The 23,452-nt window shown below is 39.9% G+C and overlaps 1 protein-coding gene across 12 annotated transcripts in view; it reads left to right on the top strand.

Annotated features, from left to right (window-relative positions):
- Positions 1-23,452, top strand: part of BACH2 (BACH transcriptional regulator 2) — a 353,806-nt gene that overhangs the window by 123,604 nt on the left and 206,750 nt on the right. Inside the window, exon 1 of one of the 12 annotated variants that reach the window (XM_081828650.1) lies at positions 14,530-15,115. The exons of the other annotated variants lie outside the window; for them this stretch is intronic. The gene's annotated coding sequence lies outside the window, so the exon portion shown is untranslated. Of the gene's footprint in view, positions 1-14,529; positions 15,116-23,452 lie in introns of those variants that run through there. 12 annotated transcript variants of the gene reach the window in all.

Here is a 23,452-nt window from a genome sequence, read left to right as displayed (position 1 = left end):
CCCTTCAAAAATGTTAAGAATCTTTTTGTTTCTAGCGGGAACAGCTATAGAATGTAGCTGTGTGTTTGTAACGTGATGTCTGATTGAGGGATGATGTTTAAATGTAGTACATTCATATCCAACATGTCATTTTAGATAATAGTAAGGTGGTGAGGTAAGTGGAATGAAGCCAGGAAATTCAGAGTTGCAGCTGACATTTCATCCTCTTCGAGGTTTGTGAAAAGGCCACAGCTAACTTTGCATTTCCCCAGGAAGGAGGGTGGAGGTTCTGTTGGTATCACACCCTGCACATTATTCAAACACAAGGTTGTTCATTTTCTCTTCTGTGCACAGTCGTAACAAGAAGTGTGTCTTTGGCCACCTGCATGCTGGCGAGCTATTACTCTGGTCCACGGCGCTTGGGGAAAGGGAGAGTACAGGTGCCTGCTCTGGGCTGAGAACAAAAGTGGACATTGTCCTGACCCTATCCAAAATGGCTTCTGGCATTCTTTCTACAGACACAGTTTTTCAACAAAGGAGGAGGTGTTTCAAGGCCAGGAACTAGAAAGAATACGTAGATTTGTGATCCAGAAGACTTTCTTAACAGCTGTAGTGTTGTGAGACTGTCATATGAAATCTGTTAAGTGTGAAATCCTCCCCAGCGAGGACCGCGAGGTCCAGAGAAAACCTGGGACAGCTCTGAGTTACCGTTAATCAGTGGTAGAAGCCGAGAATCATGGGGTTCTGAGGGCTCCTGCAGTACTCTGCATAAACTTTACAGCTTCTAACCCAGAGCATAAGTGGGGTGAGCTTTCACATGACCTGTTTCACGTTTTATGCATTACATTTCACCAGAGGTACAAGATGTTACTGTAGGTAGTGGAGTCCAAGAGACCCAAGTTCTAACTGGAATTCTACCACTTACTAACTGGAAGATCCTGGGGATGTTAATCTCTAAATCTCAGTTGACTTGTTCGATAAAAAACGATAATGATAGATAGTTCATTGAATTGTTGTGGCAATTCAGGGTGGTAACGTGCAAAGTTTGGTACAAAGCCTAGCATACAGTGGGTGCTCAACGGACCATAGCTCTTTATGGGCCAGGTACTGTGCTGTGGACACTGGAGACATAAAAGAAAATAAGATACCGTCCCTGCACTCAAGTAGCTTGCAGTGTAGCTAGCAAGACAGACATGCAGATAAAGACAGATGAATAAAGCAGTGTGCGTTTAGTGAAATGATAGCAGTGAGGGACGTAAGGAATGCAGACTAGGGTGATTTGGGAAGCCTTCAGAATGGAGATGTTTCACAGATTTTTGAAGATGAATAATAATTTTGAGGCAGGCAGGAGTTTTTCAAGAAGAGAAAAGAGCATGCAGTACGCTAATGTATAGACCCATGAAATAATAATTTAACATTAACATGTTAATATTGACATAGAGATGCAATTGGTTTGCAGGGCTGTGGTCTAAAGTATACACACAGAAAAGCCAGAAAGGGGGCCATACTCTAAACGGCTTGGAGGCTATTCTCTGTGAGTATGGGTCAATATTGTAAGATTTTTTAAGCTGGAAAATAATAACGTTCTGTAAAGAGTGCTCTGTGGACAAGTGGAAGATAAATTGGAGAAGAGGAAGCATGAGGGCTGGTGTAAGATAATGAGAGCATTGGGTCTGGCTTGGGTGACTTGACCTGTCACCCAAGACTGATTTGAGATACTTTGTATAGGGTATCCAGATGGCTGGATCACCACTATCGTTTTAATTATATTGTCAGCTTTAAAACATTTTATGAGAAAGGAATATATTTTCAACTTTTTCTGACATAGATCAGTCCATCATGTTTGCCTGAGCAAAATTGCTCTTTCCAAGAATTACCTTTTAAACAAAGGGATTACAGGGATGCCTGGGTGGCGCAGTCAGTTAAGCGTCTGCCTTCGGCTCAGGTCATGATCTCAGTCAGGGTCCTGGGATCAAGCCCCGCATCAGGCTCCCTGCTCAGCGGGAAGTCTGCTTCTCCCTTTCCCTCTGCCTCTGCCCCTGACTTGTGTTCTCTCTCTCTCTCTCTCAAATAAGTAAATAAAATCTTTAAAAAAAAATAAAATAAACAAATGGATTAGGTCTTTACACTGAGAAGTTGCTTTTGATGTAAGAATTCAAGCTTTTGGGCATTTCTCAGTGACTGTTCTTTCCTTATCGTTTGTTCTTCTGTTGTTTTTCATTTGTCTAAAGTAGGTAGTTATGAAAACACAGTGATTTTGCTATGTACCTTTAAAACCTAGCAAGAAAATGGTGATCACTTCACAATATATACAAATATCAAAACATTACACTGTATACCTGAAACTAATATAATGTATGTTAATTATACCTCAATTAAAAATAAAAATAAAATAGCCAATCCAGAAAATAAAAACTCTACCAAGAGAGTTTCTTATGATTTCAATGTATTAGGAAAATCATTGTATGATGAAGACTCTAAGCTTTTCTATAGTGAGTAAAAAAAAAATAACAAATATTAATCTTAAAATTTAGATATAGAAAAATTACTTCCTACATGCTTGTGTTTTCCAACTTGAAATAGTATTACAATACTTTATTGTTTTTTAAGATTTTATTTATTTATTTGAGAGAGAAAGAGAGAGCACAAGCAGGGAGGAGAGGGAGAAGCAGGCTCCCCACTTGAGCAGGGAGCCCGACGTGGAGCTTGATCCCGGACCCTGGAACCATGACCTGAGCCAAAGGCAGATGCCCAACCGACTGAGCCACCCAGGGTCACCATTATTACCATACCTTAAAGTATACATTTTTACAAAGTTTGACAAGGTTCATTTACTTCTTTAAATTAAGAAGTACACCCTTCATACAGAAGGGAATATACAGCTTACTGGCAGATTTTAAACAATAAAGTAAGGAGGCATCCACATTTCTTCTACTCATCTCAAGAACATTATCACTATTCTTGAGACTCAGATATATCTCTCTCCTAGATCACATTCTCCTCTCAACTACTTTCCTGGATTTTGAGATAATCATTCTCTTGCCTTTGCTTAGTTTTACTACATATGTATGTATCCCTAAACAATATACAATATTATTTTAACCTTTATATAAATAGAATTATACTCACTATTTTGTGACCTGCTCCTGCCAAAACATTATGTTCTGAGATTCATCCATATTGATGTGTATAACTTTGTTCATTCTCTCGCTGTGTGTCTCTCTCTGTCAAATAAATAAATAAAATCTTAAAAAAAAAAAAGAACGAGAGACTTAAACCAGCTTTGGACTCAGCAACAAAGCAAGAAGAAATTTATCATGTCACCTTCATCTTTGATAACTGTAATAGGAGTATGTTACAAGTATTACAGATGGAATTATAATAAAACTATGACTGTGTTTAAAAAAAAAGATTTTTCTCATCTATGGCCATCTAAAATGGAATTATGAAAGGCCTTTAAGAATTAGTCACTAATGGGGTGTCTGGGTGGTGCAGACGTTTAAGTGCCTGACTCCTGATGTGGACTCAGTTCCTGATCTCAGGGTTGTGAGATCGAGCCCTGCATTGGACTCCACACTCAGCACCAACTGTGCTTGAGATTCTCTCTCCCTCTCCCTCTGCCCCTCCTGCTCATGCTCTCTCTCCCTCTCTCTCTCAAATAAATAAATAAATCTTTAAAAGAAAGAAAAGAATTAGCTACTCATTCACTTACTTTTCGGCAAGTACTTGTTGAGCCCCTCCATTTTGCCAGCCTGTTTTAGGTGGTGGGGATATATCAGTGATTAAAGTAGACAAAAACTTCTACCCTTGTTGAGCTTACATTCTAGTTGGAGGAGAGAGAGACAATTAACAAGATACATAGGCAAAGTATGTGGTATGTTAAAAGGTGGTAAGTGCTGTAGGGAGTAATTAGGCAGATAAAGGAGGACTGGAAGATCTTATTCTTCATTTTTGAAAGACTGTATTTAAGACTGTTAGGACCATTCCAATTAAAGTTCATGCAAAAATTACTTTAAACATTCTACTCCTACAGCATGGTTAATTCTAACTTAAATTTGTAAAGGTTAAGTTGAAATTGACATATACATTTATAGACATTCCTAGATTAGAAAAATAAAGTTGTTGAGGCGCCTGGGTGGCTCAGTCATTAAGTGTCTGCCTTCAGTTCAGGTCATGATCCCAGGGTCCTGGGATCGAGCCCTGCATCGGGCTCCCTGCTCAGCAGGAAGCCTGCTTCTCCCTCTCCCACTCTCCCTGCTTGTGTTCCCTCTCTCGCTGTCTCTCTGTCAAATAAATAAATAAAATCTTTAAAAAAAAAAAAAGAAAGAAAAATAAGTTGTTTTTTAATAATTCCTTAGGCACTGTAGTAAGAAAATAAATGAATAGAAAATATTGACTACTATCTTGCTATAGCAGGAAGGGAAGAATGCAGCGGGGGAAATCGGAGGGAGAGACGAACCATGAGAGACTATGGGCTCTGAAAAACAAACTGAGGGTTCTAGAGGGGAGGGGGGTGGGGGGATGGGTTAGCCTGATGATGGGTATTAAAGAGGGCACGTACTGAATGGAGCACTGGGTGTTATACGCAAACAATGAATCATGGAACACTACATCAAAAACTAATGATGTAATGTATGGTGATTAACATAACGTAATAAAAAAATAAAAAGAAAATACTGACTACAATAAAACTTCAACACCAAAACTTAAAATCCTTCTGTTTTAAAAACAGCTTTAAACTGGAAAATTTTCCTTTGTCCCCACCAACCCTCATAAGGGATAAAACAAACAAAACACTCACCAACAACTAATTACAAAGGAAGCTAAATATCTGTTATACTACTCAGTTGGTTCTGAAAGTACCAATTGGTGAAGTTATAAAAGGCCATTCATTTCTTTAGTGCAAAAACTGACAAACAGGGCAGAAGTAACCAGAAGGGAACAGAGAGTAGTAGAGACCTTTATGGACAGTGGCAGTGGATGCTGGGGTAAATAGCAGTGGGCACTCTTTTAAAAGGAGCACCATTATTTCAGAGACTGAAGCTCTGTAGACCAAGAGCAAAGGACCATTTGCAGCTCCGTTCCCTCAAGGGCATGACCATGCTCTGTTATAGGCACATCAGCTGAGGGACAGAGAGTCTGTTGTTAAACAATCGTAGTGACTACCTGCAGGAAGTGGGGTGAATGTCTAGGTCAGTGTCCTCACATCAGTGACTTCATCGATCCTATCTGTGTAAGTATCAGGGGAGGGTTCAGAATAGTAAGAGTTATTGCAGAGGGTTATTCAGGAGTGAGTTTTCTATCAATAAGGCGTCAGCCAGGGTTTTCCTTTTTTTTTAAGGTCTTGTCTTGTTATAATACCGTGTAGGGTTTTTTTATTGAGGTAAAATTGGTATATAGCATATTAGTTTTAAATGTGCAACATAATAATTCAATTTTTGTATACACTACAAAGTGGTCACCACAATAAGTCTAGTCACCATTTGTCACCATGTAACTGACCCCCTGCACCCATTTCACCTACCCCCCAGTTTCTTCCCTGTGATAACTACCAGTCTGTTCTCTGTATCTATGAGTTTTATTTTGTTTATTCATTTGTTTTGTTTTTTAGATTCCACATATAAGTGAAATCATATAGTATTTGTCTTTGTCTGACTTATTTCACTTAGCATAAAGCCTTCAATGTCTATCCATGTTGTCTCAAATGGCAAGATTTCCTTCTTTTTATGGCTGAATAATACTCCATTATATATGTATATATATATGTATATATACATATCATATCTTCTTCATCCATTCATCCATTTAATGGACACCTAGGTTATTTCCAATCAAGACTTTGAATTTCCAATATTGTTTATGCCTAGACTTTTCTAAAAGTAAAAAATTGAGGAGAACAGAATATCCATCTTTCTTTAGGACAAAAACTTTTCACAGTGAGGAGAAACAGCCATATATGAAACAGGAAGGGCTCCTCACCAGATACCTAATCAGCTGGAGCATTGATTTTGGAATTCTTAGCCTCCAGAATAGTAAGAGATAAATGTTTGGTGTTTAAACCAAAGGGGAAAAAAACTTCTAAAAATATGTATATCATTTTAATGGTTTTTCTCATTGTAAAAAATAACAGATGTTTATTGGGAAAAGGTTCAGAAAATCTTTTTTTTTTAAAGAATCACCCGTAACCTGAGAGAAAGCAGCTGTTAATAATGTTATATATCTGCAGTTCCCAAGCTGTGTGCCAAGGTGCTCTGGGGCACCACAGCAAATTCATGAGGTTGCTGCAGATTATTTTCCATCAAGGGAAACACATCTGTCCAACAGCATTGGAGGTAATTCACAGTTTCAACATTAAGATCATACTACATTCCTTTTGATGACATCACATCTTTGCAAAAGTGGGTTTTCAATGGTTGCTACGTTTTTAATGATCAAAAGTGAGTACAATGTGAAAACCAACATGAAACAGGAAACGAGGGAAATGGTGTTCAATCTGATTCCAAGATCTGAAGTTATGCATTGCCCAACAGGTGCACACATTCTATTAATAAGTTATTAGGAGGTTATTTAAGAAGGAAAAAATAGTACTTTTCTTCTAATTTATGTGTGTGTCAATTTTTTTTCAAATTGCTTCTAAGTCATTAAGACATAAATACTTAAGTTGTTTGGACCTAACTAGTTAACAGACAGCACTGTTAGGTATTTGTTTTGGCCTGGAGGCACTGTCAAAAAAATTACTGAGACTGTAATAGCTTCCAGAATTGTTTGGGAATCTCTAACATATATCCTTCCAGAATTTTTCCTATGTATATCATATGTATTTTTAGAACCCTTTATTTTTCACTTAACAATATATGGTGGAAATCTTTGTGTTTTATTTATTTTTTATTTGACAGAGAGCGCACAAGCAGGAGGAGCGTCAGGCAGACGGAGAGGGAGAAGCAGGCTTTCCGCTGAATGGGGAGCCCAATGCAGGGCTCGATCCCAGGATCCTGGGATCATGACCTAAGTTGAAGGCAGATGCTTAACCAACTGAGCCACCCAGGCGCCCCAATCTTTGTGTTTTAATTAATGTAGGTCTACATCATTATTTTATGTTTTTAGTGGCAGAATAGTTTCCTGTTGTTTGACTGTATTATGTTATTAACCAATCCCCTAGATTGCTAGAAGTTTAGCAAAACTTTATTTTCATAATCAACAGTACCGTCAACCTCTTTGCACACCTCCTTCTTTTACATAGCCAATGATTTCCTTAGGCTAGATTCCTAGAAAGCAATTTGCTGGGTCAAAGATATCCAGAGAGAGAGTGTACCAAATTGTCCTTTCAAAGAGACTCAAAGAGATTGCACTAATTTCATTCTATGAACAGTTTGTAAGAATACCTCAGCAAAAAGAAGTGAAGGATTGGAGATCTCCCACGCCTGTGAACCTGTCAAAGGTGTTCCTCTCCCCCAACCATTGAATAAACTTAGTGCCAGTGAGAAAGCTGGGGAAGTCCGTACTGGCCCAGAGCTCTTGGGAGCCCCTACAGGCTGAAGTTCCAGCTAAAGTCATAGGTAGCTGATAGCAACATCGAAGCAGATACCCACTTAGAGAACAGAAAAACCATTTGTCAGGAAACTTCTTTAGCCTTTGGTTCCTAACTAGTTTTTCAAAACAACACTGTACTCCCCCAGAAAGTCGTCCTATACTGCGTAGCTTTCACCCTGCCTCTGTAAAGAGAGGCAAATGATCAAAATAGAAGTTGACATCAGAATATTTTTGAGATAGGACGCCTTGGTGGCTCAGTCGGTTAAGCATCTGCCTTCGGCTCAGGTCATGATCCCTGAGTCCTGGGATCCAAGTCCCACATCAGGCTCCCTGCTCAGCGGGAAGCCTGCTTCTCCCTCTGCCTGTAGCTCCCCCTGCTTATGCTCGCTCTCTCTCTCAAATAAATAAAATCTTTAAAAAAAAGAGTATTTTTGAGAGGACAGATTTGGGGGTCAAATGGAATCCTTCCTGTTACATGGTCCTCAGCACATGTATTTTCATCTGTGACCACATATGTATCACATTTTGAACTACATTCCATTTATACATATGAGCTGGTATTTTCAAATATAAGTTATCAAGAAAAAAAGGTATATTATGTGCTTAGGTTCTGATCATGGAGACTCAAACATACATGGTACGTTTTGGAAATATTTCTATTTTAAGAAAACTCTGGAGCCCCTCAGCTCTCTGGGAAATGAAGCTGTATGGAAAGGCTCATTCCTGAGTTATCATGAATGGCTAAGATTTTTTGTAATTTCACATGTAATTATGTAATGTGTATTACAGTAGGTAATATGTATTACTTTCTGTGTGTGAGGGTATTACTTTTTTAAAAAATGTAGATACCTTTGATCTTGATTTATAAAATTTTTAAACAACTCAATTTTATAATTTTTTAAGATTATTTATTTATTTGAGAGAGAGTGAGACAGAGAGAGCGTGCACAGAGGGAGAGGGAGAAGCAGAGTCCTTGCCGAGAAGAGAGCCTGATGAGGAGCTCGATCCCAGGACCCCGAGATCATGACCTGAGCTGAAGGCAGACACTTAACTGACTGAGCCACCCAGGCATCCCTTAATTTTATAAACAGTCTTATTAAAACAGCACTCCAGATTAAAGTTGTTTGAAAAATTGGTGCTTAGCTGATTCTGAAAAGGTGAATGGGTTCTTCTAGGCATTCACAACTTAACTCTTTTCAAAATTGAAGTAAAAATTTGTGAGACAAGATGTTAAGCAGGATAATCCTGCTTAAGGCAGAAAATCTCAGAAATTTTGGTATAGAAATATTAAATCTGTATTGTAAATACTTATTGCTTCATTGCCTTTACCTGTTGCTTTTAACATATAGCACTAAAAAGCCATTTTCACTTATATCAGAAGAAGTAAAAAGGCCGCTGTGATATGTTTATCAAACAATTGCAGCATGGAGGCCCTTCCCTTCTTTTGTAGATGGAGAATATCTGTTGGAAGTCTCCATGTGACCCTCTGCTTCCACCAGATACTTCCTTTTAAATCCCCCCTAGAGAATTCTCCCAAAGCCTGGTGTGTATGTATGTCATCTTTTGAGAAGTTGATTACATTAAGAGAGAGGCGACTTTCTGCCTTTATTTGTGACTGGCGTACTTAAGAAAAATAAGCTTTTTGGGAACTTAGAATTTGGAGGCCATATCAGTAACTTTTCTTTAAACAACATGGTGATCTTTCATTCCTTTTTGTTATTTTTTAAAGATTTTATTTATTTATTTGAGAGAGAGAAGGAGAGGGAGGGAGCAGGAGCAGGGGGAGGGGCTAAGGGAGAGGAAGAAGCAGACTCCGCACTGAGCAGGGAGCCCAACACAGGGCTCCATCCCAGGACTCTCCGATCATGACCTGAGCAGAAGGCAGACGCTTAACCGACTGAGCCACCCAGGCACCCCTATTATTATTTTTTTTAAAAAAACAACTACAGATCTGCTTTCAGAGCACTGGACATGTTTACAGATTTAAGAAATGTGCCAAAAAGTATACTGTGGTTATGTAACACTCATCTGTCATGCCCAGAGCAGTTTTGCTTCAAAATAAAAGAATGGGCAGCTTCAGTGATATGTGGATAGGTCCTTAACCCTCCAGGTTCTAAGTACAGCATACCATGATCATTCTTTGCTGTCTTGTCCCAAGGAAATGAAAATCCATATTAACAGACAGATCTCTGGTCTGTGAATTTTTTGAGATAACGAGGAATATTATTTCTTTTAACCAACACCATTTTTATCAGATCTTCACCAAATTAATAAAAATTCTGATCGATAAGAGCTTCAGTAACTTATATAAATCCACACTACACTCATTCATTCATTCAGCAAACATTTATTGAGTTTCACCAGTTCTGGGTTCCTGAGGTGAGCCAGACCGATATGGTCACTACCCTTAAGAAGTCTGTGATGGAATCAGGAAGCTTTTGAGAAAGCCAGTGTCTGAAAATTAATGAGGCAGTGCTGTAGTAGGGATTCAGGAAATCTTTTGGAGCAGCGTCCCTGAGCTGAGCCCCAGGCTCAGAGAAGCTTCCCTAAGGAGCTCCTGGTTGGTCTGAATCTTAAAGGGTGAGTAGAAGTTAGAGTACTCATACTATGAAATCCAAGTGAGTAAATTTATCTGGCCAGATGCTTCACTTCTTCCAGTACACATTTTCAGACCTGTAACCACCACCCAGATGCTAACTGTTACCTTTGCCTAGTTGCACAATGCCTTCAAATGGTTTCAGAGTGATCCATGAGTGGTTGGCACTCTGGTCCACTAACCATTACTGGATTTTCATCTGTTGCTTCTAGCAATTGAAGGGTGAGATTTTAATCATTCTGATCTTTTTTTTTTTAAAGATTTTATTTATTTGACACAGAGAGAGAGAGACAGCTAGAGAGGGGAACACAAGCAGGGGGAGTGGGAGAGGGAGAAGCAGACTCCCGGCTGAGCAGGGAGCCCGATGCGGGGCTCGATCCCAGGACCCTGGGATCATGACCTGAGCCGAAGGCAGATGCCCAATGACTGAGCCACCCAGGTGCCCCCCCCCTTTTTTTTAGAATAATGCCAGTGTTACCTAGATTTAACTTGATTGGTTTTTGAGTCAGCCCTCAGATGACTTTTTAATCATTTGGATAACTGTGCTAATCATGATGCTTTGTAAATGAGCACATGTGTACTTTATTGTTTGTATTTACTGAAAATAAATTCAGAAGTTGGTCATCTGTGATTTGGGGTAAATCATGAGTGATGGTATCAGTCTTTCCATTTGTAAGTTTTGATTAACAGTAGCTATAATTTACCTACCAAGGATTAAATATTTAACATTTATGGAATCCTTGTGTTTCCTCAGAAAATTATCATTATTAGGGGCATTGATATGATTTGCAAATCATTAGTACTGATCACAGATGAATACAGCTGCAGAAAAGATCACATTTTCATACAAATCATGTCCCGAAATTTCATTGTAGGTTTTGTGGGGACACAGCCCTCAAAGATATTTATTTTGTTTCCTCCCAGTTAGGACCATCCCATTGTCAAAGGGCTATGTGATAATTTGTCCTGTTCTGGTGAAATGAACTCCTGAGAACAGAAATCCTCTAAGGACCAATAAGTTGTTTGATTCAAGACTCCAACTTAGATGTTACCTCCTTGAGGTTCCTTTGTCTCAAGAGAGACCAAGTCTGAAGAACTGTAATCTGGCTGGAAATCTTTTTGGAATGCTGCACAGAAGCTTCGAATAAGAGGTGGTGTTTGTCTAGGTATACTGACACTATATTTTTTAAAAGTCTGCAGTATAAAATTCCCATTGAATTTATTTTTAGCTTGAGTCTACTCTGCTAGTAAAAATAAGGCTATTTTTGTAAGTGCTGCTTCTAGTTCTTACATCCACATCTTAAAAGAATTCACAGAAAACAGTCCATAATGATAACTGGGTGCAATGCCCAGATTGTTGCAGAATTGTGTTTTAAATGAATCTTTCTATGATGGCTGCATTTCAGCTGTACCACAGGGTTCAGCTCACATGATACCTCCCCCCCACCACCACACACATACAAATGGGCTCATCATCCCTCACTTAAAAGTACTTGACTTATTTAATTTGTGTATTTGTCCAGTGTGTGTATTCTGACTGCTCTTTATGCATTGTCTGCAGCACTGAATAAATATCTATGATGATGGGCTCCTTGAAGAGGCGACGGACTGTTCTTTTAGGGAGTTGTGTGTTTCTATGGCAACTCCTTTTCTAAAACTTTGAATTTTATCCACATACATTTTACAGATACCAAAAACAAGCTTCTGTTTAATTTAGAGAAGCTTTGAGTTTTGAAGAAGAGGAAACTAGCTCATCTGCAGATGTCAAGAGCACGTACACTTTTGTTTGAAGGCTCGTCGAAAAAAATTCTTTTTGTGCCAGACACTTAACCAAAGACCCAACATTCCATTAGGATAACGTTTTATTGTCAATTTTTCATGCTTCTTAGGGTAAAAGTCACAATATATAATGTAATTTGATAAAAAGGAACAAAGTAGCCAGCGTGTGTGTGTTCAGTCTGTCTCCATCTCTGTCCCCTTCCCAGCGATGTACGTTACAATGTTGCTAGCTCACTGAATTCAGTTTGCTTTCACCATCCATTTCCTTTTCTCTGTGTTACTACAGTATGTATAGGTTCTCAGTTACAGTTACATCTGATGTAGAGAAAATAGGTTATGTCCCTATTTTGAAAGGAAGACCGTCTCCATGGTTCACTGCTTTGTGTTTGTTAGCAGTGGGATTCTGGAAGAGACATGGGCTCTATTCCTGAATGATAAAATACATGTATAAGGGCCATTTCCTAAGCTTGTAGATAATTCAAAGTAATTTGTGGAGTCTGTGAGGTCTGTGTGTATGAGTTTTACTTGGCTTTTAGTTATCTGTGCTTTTAGGGTGTTTTGTTTCTTTTCTTATACTTTTGTGTATTTTCACTCTTTTTTTTTCTTTCTGAAACACAGATTCAGTTTTCTTAAAATCAAATCAACTGTGTGGCTGGTGCCGTTTTGTTTTTTCCACATGTGTTCATTGTTCTGTGGCTTGTTTTGTTTACTGTTTTTGCGGACCTGATTTGCCATGGTCCATGCCTTTCATTCTGCTAGACCACGTAGCTGATTTCTCAGTGGAAAAAGACTGCCTTTTCACTGGGTAATTAGTTATCTCATTTCCAAAGGGCCAAGTTTCTCTGACATGACTTTGTCACACTTTAAATGTCTGCTTTGGAGGACAAGGTTTTTAGTTAGATGCTCATCCATGTGGTAGAAGAAATGCATGGTTAGTCACCATGGAAATTCTTAAGTATTTGAAGGGCAAAAGATGGTTAATTAGACCATTTATACTCAGCTATTGAGAGATTATGAGTTCATTTATAGTGATAAGAAACCGGAGAAAGAGGCAATATTTTTTGGCCCCCTAAGGAAGTGGTAGTGTTGTTTATTCCTCAAACGTATTTTCATTTGCTGAGAGAGGACTCTGTGGCACTTTACCTTGAGTAATTTCTGTGTCATCTCTTGGTAAGTAAGCAAGCCACACCCCAAAAAGCACAGAAGTAGACTGAATTTTGCAGTCTCACTCTTGTTACCTCCCCAAAGGTATGAGGCCGGGGCCGGGGTAAGATTGCCCCTCCAGCGGGGTCTCTCTATTCATTGTGCTTCTGGGTCTTCCTGCAGCCCCTAGCTCAAGCACCGTATCTTGTCACCGTATACCAGGAACCCCTGTCCAGGTCCCCGATCCCATTCAACCCTGTCTCAGAGTCACAGCCTCTCTCTACATCCTTTTCCTAGCCCCGCCTCTTTCATGAATTCCTTCCTTTCCCAATCAGTTACAACTGTGAGGTGTCATCTTTCAACCCAGGTTCCAAGTCTACCCGTGCCTTGCCTCCCCAGCCCCACACCCAGCTTTCTTCCTGTGGTATACTCTTATCTGAAGTGACCAGAAGTATTCATTTTGAAAGGACAGGGAATGGCCATTTGACATTCTCAGAGCATCTGTGCACTAGGACATTTTAGAGCCCTGTTTTGTGTCAAACTCAATGTGAGCAAAAAGGTCTAAGATTTTAAAAGTTTAAAAATACGCATTTGTTAATATTTTCTTCCAGTGTATATAACTCATAGAGTCTGGCTCCTATGAACCTCCTCAGCTTCCTTTTGCTCCTCGCTTACCCTCCCTGTGTGTCCTCCATCTGGGGATGGTTTTGGGTGTGCCAAAACCCAAAACTTTCACTTGGCCACTCCCTTTGCTCCCTCGGTCTGAAATGTTTCTCCATCCCCCGAACCCAACAGCTCCAGGGTCCCTTCTTCAGGGCCTCCTCATCTCCCCCTCATTAACCCAAATCCCCCAGTTCTGCTTTTAGGGCACCACGTACCTTTTCAGCATAGCACTTAGGGCAGTTGCTGTTTTCTTGTTATTTTTGTGGTTATTTCATTAATGCCTGTCTTGCCCATTAATCTCTAAACTCCCATGGGCAGGGGGTTCCTTTTTTCCATGTTTCCAGTGACCAGTACAGGAATGGACACATCCGAGGTGCTCAGTGAATACTGTTGAGCGACCATCTGTAGTTATCTCTGGGGCCCACCTGGCCCAAGCCTCAACCCCAGTTCTTGATCCAGGGGGTGAATTTTTGGTTAGTCTAGGCAAATCAAAATAGACAGAAAGATGGCAAGAAGTTGGGTCCTTAATGATGTTGCTGAGGTGCTGTAAATAAACTGGTCCTGGGACAGTCCTACCTCCAGGCAACTCTGTTGTGTGAGATAATAAACTCTCTTATTTGTTTAGGTCAATTCAGTCTTCTGTTCCTGAAAATATCCTGAAACAGAATGTCATGAATGAATGAACACATGAATCAATGAACGACTTAATCTCACGTCTTCACAAGTCCCTTTATAATTCGGTTTTCTCTCTCCATTTCTATAAAGCGTTGGGCTACTAGTAAAGATGTTGACCAGTACTGAACCCGGTGCTGAAATCCAAAATAACTCTTACATGTTTTGAAAATTGTTTCCTTCTTTTTTTAAAAAAAGATTTTATTTATTTATTTGAGAGAGAGAGCACGCACAAGCTGGGGGGAGAGGCAGAAGAAGAAGGAGAAGCAGACTCCCACTGAGCAGGGAGCCCGATGAGGGACTCAATCCCAGGACCCTGAGATCATGACCTGAGCTGAAGGCAGCCGCTTAACCGACTGAGCCACCCAGGCGCCCCCAAAATTGTTTCCTTCTACTAAATGCCCCATACTCTGAACTTGAACTCACATTCTTCTTCACCTCTCACCTTTTGGCTCTGCACTTTGTGCATAACTTTTTGGGGCAAGCTCTTCTCTGAGGAGGTTGAGAGTCAGATTAAGTCATACCCAGCAATTTCCTGTTTGTGAGCCTTGAAGCTCTTGAAGACTGCGGGCAGGTTTGACAGAACCTGTAGGTGTTTTCAGACGCTGAGCTGATTCATCCCCTTTGGTTGCTAATGCTCCACAGCTACCATACCATCTCTTCTCTCTGGATACTGCACAATTTCTCTTTGTGTGGGGATAAAATTCTCAAGACCTGCCCACTCCATGCATTCTATATCTTTTCTGCATTTTGGTGAGTTGTGTTCTGGATCCCTCCTCCATTATTATGGAATAGTTTCTATGTAAGAGTGGAGTTTTGTTTGTTTCTTAGCTTTTTTTTGCTCAGGCAGAACTTTGAATGATCCCTATAAATCTAGGCTACGTGTCTGCTGCCTTTGTTTTTCATAGACCTCCACCATAACTAAGAAATGCAGGGTCTTAAATAAATATCATCTGAAGTGCCTACTTGTTTGGTAGCAGAAACGTCAGAGTTCCCTCTCATTATTTACTTGATCTCCTGGCACTTTGGCCGTGAAGACCAGGCAATCACTCCTTTCTCTAAAACTCTCTCCTAGTAATAAACCACAGGAGGTAGGCAGCTAGTTAAGCAATCTTTCAGAGTAATAATTTTAGCCATGCCATGTGAAAAAAGTACTGAATTTGTACTTGTTTTCTTAAACCAAGCTAGGAATGATCCACTTTGGCTCACCACCCTGGGCAAGTAACACACTCTCCAAGGTTCAGAAAATAATCCTACCTGCCTCAAGGTAGAGTGAGATACTGTGAAAGCATTTCTTATGCCCAGGGAAGTGCCACACAAAAGTATTAATATTATAAAGTTACCAAAGACAAACCCTTGTGAGGTGTCTTTTCCCACTGCTCAGTACTTAGCTCAGTTTCCCTCCTTACACCCAAAGATATGCAGGAGCAGGTCATCCACTTGGACCCACATATGCTGGGATCATTTCCCCCGGAACCTTTAGAGAGAATCACCTCTTTCTTCTGATAGCAGAACTGGCCCACTGAATTTGATTTATTTTTTTTATTTTTTTTTTATTTTTTTAAAGATTTTATTTATTTATTTGAGAGAGAGAATGAGAAAGAGAGAGCACGAGAGGGGGGAGGGTCAGAGGGAGAAACAGACTCCCCGCTGAGCAGGGAGCCCGATGCGGGACTCGATCCCGGGACTCCAGGATCATGACCCAAGCCGAAGGCAGTCGCTCAACCAACTGAGCCACCCAGGCGCCCAGAATTTGATTTATTTTTAACTTTGGTGATTTCTATTGGAAAATATATACTAGTTATAGTTACCAATGAGGCACTTCATTGTTATCTGAGAAAGGGGCTTTATCCAGTATTGACAGCTCATCCATGTCTTGTTCTGATTCATCAGCCAGCATTTTTACACACACCCAATGTGTGCCACACATTGTTCTAGATGCATGGCATACATCTGTGAACAAAACATACAGAAATTCCTGCCCTCTTGGAGCTTATATCCTATTGGGGGAGAACAGAAAATAAGCACTAAACAAATAGGCAAGTTATCATATGTTAGAAGATGAAAACTGCTTTAAAAAGAAGAAAAAAGTAGAGCAAGGTAAGAGGAACATCAGTTTGGGAAGGGGGGAGAGGTTGCAGTTTTAAATTAGGTGGTCAGAGTAGGCCTCCTGTATTTCTAGTCTGTTGTTGTTGCAGGGTTGTAATGATTTCATATTACAAATGAATCATCTGCATAAATTAAAGATTGCTGAAATGAGTGCAGTTCAGCTGAAGGCTAAATCTAAGTGCTAAATGCTTGAGAAAGCATGGCAAGGTGCACTAGGCCCGTCTGGCATTCTCAGGTTATCTATTCTTGGTTTAGTTTCCTTTTCCAAAAATAATATTTATTTTATATAGTCTTCAAATGGAGCATGTTTCTAACACCTACTGCCATGTGTTTATAGTTAAATATAACTAACTGTCTTTCTTCTAAGACCAAGAGGTTCATCCAGGTTTCCCTTTAAAAGTCCTAAGAGGGCTCCCCTAGTTGGCTTTCCAGCCCATAACAATGATGGATTTTGCAACCCTCCTGGTCCAGCCATGTGGGAAAACCTAACGTTGTGGGTAATTTTCCCCTTTAAACACGTGTTTTGTGTTTTGGTAGTGGTTGTTTGGGGCTTTTGTATCTTAGGCATGGAGTTTATTATATCCATATAAATTACAGATCACAGACAACCCTTCTCAGAACAGCCTTGTAGTATGATCTCCTTGCCAGTGCCCCTTTCCCTATGTCTGCTCTGTTCCTGAGGCATAGATGAGCTTCCTGGAAGTTCTGGGGTTTTGTATGTATGTACCCTTTTCCTCCCTGGCTCATCTGTCCTCCCCTTTTCTGCATGCTGCCTTTGTTTTCTCCCTGAAGTAGCTGAGCCTTGGGAGGAGCCGGCATGGCTTTTCCCATTGTCTGAGCCTATAGACTAAAGGCTCTCAGTGGGTCTCTCTCCACGGGCAGAACCATGTCAAAATAACCCTTGTTTTGCCTCCTGTCCAGAACTGACTAGGATGATGCTATTCAAAAGGTAGTCTGGAGCTAGGGCCATCAGAATGAATACATTCCAAGCATTGACAGATGTCCTTTCAATATCCTAGGCAGGCTCTTCACCTATCATTCCCCATCACTCACTAGATTCAAAGTGTGGTGATCCCAAGGAACAAGGCTAGGGCACTTGGAGAGAAGGTCCTGCAGAGGGGATGGGCAGCTACCCTGGCTCCCTGCAAGATCTTCAGGCTCTGAACCGGCCACTCATTATTCTGAATTGTGCAGTGCACTTGTCACTTCCTAGGGTAGGGTGACCCTGAGAAAGTCACATACTCTCATTAGGCCCGTTTCTTCATTTGTAAAGGGAGATTAGTCTCCAAATGACCTTCAGCATTGCTTCTACTTCTAATGTTCTGATATTCTTCAAGACATGATTTACTGCCCTTCTCCTAAAAGTTGATCTTTTTGATGTGGTTGGGCTCTTCCACTTCTGTACCCTTTATCCTTATCTAATTGTCCCCCATGAGTTTATTTTATTCATTTCACTGTTACTCCTCCCCTGTATGCTTTATAACTCACATTCTCCCAACTTGTAGCACATTTCTTCCACTGGAACCTGTGATTGTACTCTGCATATGGCTCTGGTGATTTCCTCCCGCACTCCCACCTGAACTACTGCTTTTGTATTGGCATCTCTGAGTGAGGAGGTGGGCTGTTGGGAAAAACATGTTGTAGCCCGATGTCTCTATTTTAAAAGAGACAGAGAATGGAATTATGTGTTCTTTCTAGGCTGTATAGCATCCATTGACCACAATCAAAATAGATCAATATCCAAGCAGTAAAAAAGGCAGTATATGTGAATTTTCTCGTAATATGAATTCTAACACAAAAGCAGTTACAACACTTTAAACATAAATTGCATAGTCTGTACCGTGATTTTTTCAAAAGTTGTCAACCTTGAGGAGGAAAATATACGCCAGTGGTTAAGCAAGCATTATTTTCTCTAAATTCCATAACATGAAGGGAGTGTTAGTTTTCATTTGCTCAATGCCTTGTGCCTGGGAATTTTGAAATGATAGATTCAGGGGCGCCTGGGGGGCTCAGGCAGTTGAGTGTCTGACTCTTGGTTTCATCTCAGGTCATGATCTTGGGGTCATGAGATTGAGCCCCGCATGGGGCTCTGCTCTCAGTGGGGTGTCTTCCTCTCTCACTCTCCCTCTGCCCCTGCCACTGCCCCCAGCTCGTGCAGGCTCTCTCTCTCTAAATATATAAATAAATACATCTTTAAAAAAGTTCTTTTTTAAAGAAATGGTAGATTTATCTGTGGTATAATGATAAAGTTCCACAATAAGAATATCAACATGGAAAGAGATTGGTATAAATACATTAAAGCACATGGATTTTAAAGATAAATCCTCTGTCAGGTTGCTTTTCACTTAATTGCCACAATCTAAAATTTCTCTGTTAGTATTTCTTTTCTAACTGTTACCAGTATGATAAATATTGTTCTTTGTATACATAGTATAATTTGCTTCAGGACAATTTAATAACCTTAAATTGTAGGAATTGTATCCCTGCTGCTTATTTATTTGGATATAACTCACCCAACAAGATCTCACATAATTTATTTTGAAGAGTAGATACTTAGAATTAGAATTATTCCTATTTAATTGGAAAAGAATCTTTACCTTAGAGGTAAAATGGCTTGCCCCAAAGTCACATGAGGAATGAGAGACTAGAACCAGAAGTCACTTCTTTGGCACATGATTCATGTCTTTGATTATGAATTGATACCAGTATTTTATGTGAATGTCCATGCTCCAGAAAATTATTTTATATATACCTGTAATAAATACTTGTCATTCAGAGAATATTGAAACCAATTCCTCCATCTTTATATAGGGGCATACTTAATGATGTATGTATTGATGAGGTTCCATCTTATTTTTAAAGACTTCTAAGAAGGAAGATTTCATGACTTCCTTCATTAATCCACTCTAGTGTTTAATTAGATTTGATGCCAGAACACTCTTATCTAACTTAAATCTCTCAATCTGTAGCTTAAGTCTATTTTTTCTCACACTGCCTAGGATATTAAAAGCAACTAATCACCATTATTCATAATAATATTCATAAAGTCCTCCATATATTTGAAATGTGAGTACTGTAACTGACAGTAAACATAACTCTCAAATATCAGTATAATTTAAAATAGAGAAGAGGGACCAGCTTATAATAACTGTAGATGACATAGTAGTATTTAGTTTTGATGAATGAATAATACTGTTAACTAATATTCAGCAGACTAAATGAAAAGCATTCATCTATTAACTCATTCACTTAAATATTTATTAGGCACCTACTTTGATATTGTGCTGTGTTCAGAAGTACAAAAATGGATACATCATAGAGTTGAGAAAATGTCAATGCAAGGGATTTTTTAAAAAGTAGAACTTACTAGGTATATTTCTCAGAAATGTGAAGATGAACCATGAGAGATTATGGACTCCAGGAATCAAAACTGAGGGTTACAGAAGGGAGGGGGGGTGAGGGAATGGGTTAGCCCAGTGATGGTATTAAGGAGTATTAAGGAGGGCACGTATTGCATGGAGCACTGGGTGTTATACACAAACAATGAATCATGGAACACTACATCAAAAACTAATGGTGTACTGTATGGTAACTAACATAACATAATAAAAAAATTATAAAAATAAATAAAATTTTCTTCCTTTATGGCAAAAAAAAAAAAAAAGAAAGAAAGAAATGTGAAGCTAGAATAGCCTAATCTTAAAGAGATAATTCTGTGTCCCATCTAATGTCTCTATGGTATTTATAACCGTATCTGGAGGCAGGGTTGAAAAAAATAGTCTAATTGTTAGAGCATTGCTGTTTATTTTTACAGCTGCCCTGTTACTAAAATCTGTAATAGGCATCAAAATTCTAGTATGTGTGGTCCCTAAGCCCTTCACCTGGAAGCCCCTTCATTTTGGCATTAATGTAGAAGAGTATGTGTATTTGGACATGTGCAAGCATCATCCAGCATAGGACTACAAGAGGTTTATCACTAGAAATAAATTACAGAGTCTTACAGCATGAAAATGATATGCCTGGGAATGCAGAACACAGGGTTACCTTCTGCCTCCTTTCTTTATCATAGACAGCAGAGGCGGAAAGGAGAAAGAGATTTATTCTGAAGCCATTTGATGCTGACCAAGCAATTTATAACAGATGAAATGCTGATGTATTGCTGCAAAGAAAATAATGGGTGTTCTTGCTAAAATGCCATTAGTAACTTTATTGTTTAAAGTGCAAATTATATTCAGCAATTTTTTAGTCCCCTTCTAAGGTGAAGTTGAAGTAATTCAATGTAGGCTTTGAGCAGAAAAAAGGACAAAGTAATTAGCAAGTCATAAAGGAATTCATTCACCAAGGTTGGCTGATATTTGAATTATCTGAACTTCTATAAAGACAGAAAAAATGGCATTCAAGAAATACAAGATGACATAAGTATTTGTTTAAAACAGAAGAGTTCTAAGAAAGCTCATGTCAGAGCACTCTGCAGAGTTAAGAATACACCTTCTGTTGGTGCCCACTGTATGCGCAAGACGTTGTGCTAGTCACCAAAGGGAGAAAAAAACTGAAAAACACGGTCCCTACCCTTAGGGACCTTGCTGTTTGATGACAGGAGTGAGATAATTCAAAGTAGTTTAAATACATAACCAGAATGGATCAGAATTTTAGGAAAGGTACACATGAAGTGATTCCAAAGGGACAAGATGACATCCAGAAGATACCATTTGAGGTCAGTTTTAAGAGATGCCTAAGATTTCTGTAGCCACAGTTTGGGTTATAAAGCAGTTCCAGGCTGAGAGAATGCCCAAAAGTGGAATGATCTGTGCTGATGAACATTCAGTAGGATCTTCGATGTGTAAGTTATTGTAGGGTGACCATAAATTCCAGTTTGCCTAGGATGATCTTCCCTGGTTTCACCTGTTGTCCAGTCTAATTATTAATAGCATCTGCTGCCACTCCTAAAAGTATCCCAGTTAGGGGCGCCTGGGTGGCTCAGTTGGTTAGGCGTCAGGCTCTTGATTTCAACTCAGGTCTTGATCACAGGGTCATGAGATCGAGCCCCGCGTCAGGCTGGGAATCTGCTTGAGATTCTCTTTCTCCCTCTGCCCCCGCCCCTGCCCCCACATGTGCTCTCTTTCTCTGTCTCTCTCTCTCTCTCTCTCTCAAATAAATAAATGAATCTTGAAAAAAAGATATCCCAGTTAAATGGTAAATTGTACAGTGGCTGTGGTGGCTGTGAAAATGTACCACTTTGCTCTCCTGCTGTTGGGAGCAAAACTGACTGACATCCCCAGCAGCAACCTTTCTGGACCCACCACGCTTTGGCACCACAGCCACGCTTCCCCTGCTCCCAGCCAGTGATTGTGCACAATGAAGGTGCTAAGGCATGTCCATTCCAGCAAGACAGGGGAGCCTCCACTGACCAGCTTTGGCTCAAGAACTCTCCACTTGCACAGCTAGACCTTTCTTGGAACTGTGCTGCATTCTGAGATGCTTCCCACCCTGTCCCCTTTCCTCCCTCCTCTGCTCCACAGGGTTGGACCTACATCTTAGTCTACATGTTTTCTCGGTCCACTCCTGCTCCCTTCTCCAAGAAACCTCTTGCATATCTAATCCCATGGTAGTGTCTGCTTTCCAGGAGACCTGAACTAACACAGTGGCCCTAGTTATTGATAAGTGTTAGATATTAAATAAGGATAAGATTAGAAAGAAAAATTGGAACCATCTTGTAGGCGACTTTGAAAACTGCTTTGAAGAATTTGGCTGTAATTCAGTGGACTCCATTGAGGGTTTATCCACTACAAAATAAAATTTTTAAGTATTTGATCCTGCTGATGTTGGAGAAGGATAGTTGAAATAGAGCAGTTAGGAGGGTACAGCAGTTGTCCGGTAAGAACCTAAATGAGTATATAGCATCTCTGATGACAGACTCTGCCATGGGTATGAGAGGCACGGCACAGGAAAGGTCTGTGGGTTTGATATGGTAGGAGAGAGATGAATCAGAGATCATTTGATCACTCTGTGCCTCAGTTTCCTCATCTGTGTTATGGGAACAATAACAAGCCCTACATCACTCGTGGAATCATAGTGAGTAGTAGATGAGCTGATACATTTAAAAAGTTTAGAACAGTGCCTGGCACGTAAGAACTCGGTAAGTGGTTCTGAGTTGGCCCACTGCTGTGTGGCAGCATTGCTTGGTAGCTCTTGCTGCAGTTGTGGAAATCTTTTATGTCTGTGCTGTCCAGTACCGTGGCTACGAACCATCTGAGGCTATTGAGCACCTGTAATGTGGCTAGTGTGACTGAGGAACTCAATGGTTAGCTTCACTCAATTTAAATTTGAATAGTCACATGTGTGGCTAGTAGCTACCATTTAGAAGTACACCAAAACTAAAAGTGCTAAAGAACTAACATGCAGAGGGTTGCAACATGATATTCTTCTATTTTTAAAAAAGTCTGTTTTACTAATAGGACTTACTTTGAACTAAACCTGTAGGCTTGGTTGCCAATCACTATAGTCAGGGATAACTGCAGAGAAGCCTGTGGTCCTAATCAGATTAGACCCTTCTGAGATGATCAGAGCAATAAGAAAAGGATGAGAAGACCTAATGTTTCCACTAAGCCTGTAATGAGGAAAGTACTTTAGGGCTTGAAGGAGAGTGATCATGTCTTGGTTTCTACAATAGGTGGTTAAGATCTCCCATTTAATGGCATCTGTACTTGTCTGCTGCCCATGTCCCAGGCCAAAAGAGAGAAGGTATGGTAGTATGAAGGTATGTTCTCCTCCAAATAATAGCCAGGCTAGCACTGCTGTTATATATATACAAGGTCACTGCTAAGGCTGCAACTGCGCACTTCTGGTGATTCAAGGACAACTCTAATGGGACCCCTGAGGGATGTTTTGGAAGGACAGGAGCGCAGGTGTCTTGATATCTGTCAGGGCAGGATTAAAAGACATTCAGGTGTCTATATATCCAGAAATAGGATTTTTGAAATA

The sequence above is a fragment of the Leptonychotes weddellii genome, chromosome 8 (genome assembly GCF_054177405.1).
Source record: "Leptonychotes weddellii isolate Sample4059 chromosome 8, ASM5417740v2, whole genome shotgun sequence".
Lineage (NCBI taxonomy): Eukaryota > Metazoa > Chordata > Mammalia > Carnivora > Phocidae > Leptonychotes > Leptonychotes weddellii.
This window is presented reverse-complemented; position numbering and strand designations above follow the sequence as displayed.